We start from the raw sequence: 1290 nt of genomic DNA, 5'->3' as shown, positions 1-1290 counted from the left end.
CCGTTGCCCCACAGTGAGGGGCTGCGCCTGGTTGTTGATTTCTCCGGGGCCAGTACGCTGGGGAGGGGAGGGGAGGGACCCCCTTAGTTTCTGCAGCAACAGTGGAACACGGGAGCCACAGAAAACCTTGCCGCTTCCGGTTCTGCGAAGAAGTGTCCGGCTCGCTTCCCCGGGAGGTTTGTGACTCTGGCACGCTTGTTTGGGGAGTCGCAGGGCTTTTCTCTGAGAGGCCTCTGTTCCCAACCAGAGGCCCCCTCGGGTCTTGAGCCCCCTCCCCCCAGTGCTGTTGGAAGCTCTGCCTCTTTCAGGAACCGGGGTGGGGGTGGGGGTGGGGGGGGGCGATGAGGCCGATTCCTCAGTTACAAATTTTACCTGAATTTCACCTGAATTTCACATCTGAGCTTGGTGGTGACCCTGACCCCCTGGCTGGACTTGACTGGAGTGGCCAAACGAGCCTTGACACTGGAGAACTTACCAGGCGTCTAGGTTCCTGAGCACGCAGCTGGCTGTGTCCGCACCCACTTTCCCTGAAAGCACCCCGTGGCCGGCTGCCCTCAGCAACCACATCCCTCCCCCAAGGTCACCAGCATTTGTGGATCCAAAGGACAGTGCAGGTCAGGGGAGGAAAAGGGCACCTCGTGTGGCTCCTGCCGCGTGGCAAGCACGCCACTCCCCCTGCCTCGGTTTCCCGGAGGATGAAGTGGGGCCGTGAGGGGGCGGGTGTGGTCAGGTGAGAAAGGGCTTTGAAAAGCAGCCTCCGTGAACCGGAAGGGCAGTGAGAGGGAGCGGTGTCTGGTCCCTGTTTGCAAGGAAAACCGCTCCGGCAAACAGACTAAAGCAGACGGTTCTCTCACCGAATCCAAACCAGTGAAGGATGGCGTGAGCCGACCGCACCTAGGTCCTCAGTGAGCACGCGCGGCACCTACCAGTCGGCTGAGGTCAGGCACTGGTCCTCCCTGGCTGTCCCGTGAGCAAAGCGGCCCCGAGGAGGGAGGAGAGAGTCACACGTGGCTCTGTCCAGCCCAGCGCCCCCAGGGGGGGTGGACTGCAGATTTGGCTGTAAGCTTCCCAGCAGCCACTGGGAAAAGACAAAAACTGTCAGACACATTCTCATAAACAAAAGCAAGATGATTTCTCAGGAAACGCTTCCCTCTTACAGGAGAAGCACAGCAGTGTCTCCTAGACGCCCTCCTGGCACCGTGCTGCGAAGGCAATGGCATCCGTTCAGAGGACACAGTGACAGGGAAGCTTTCACGGGGCTGATTCGTGCTCCTGCTCCACAAACACCCT

The sequence above is a fragment of the Eschrichtius robustus genome, chromosome 14 (assembly GCF_028021215.1).
Source record: "Eschrichtius robustus isolate mEscRob2 chromosome 14, mEscRob2.pri, whole genome shotgun sequence".
Lineage (NCBI taxonomy): Eukaryota > Metazoa > Chordata > Mammalia > Artiodactyla > Eschrichtiidae > Eschrichtius > Eschrichtius robustus.
The sequence above is the reverse complement of the archived record's forward strand: the minus strand, read 5'-3'. Positions refer to the sequence as shown.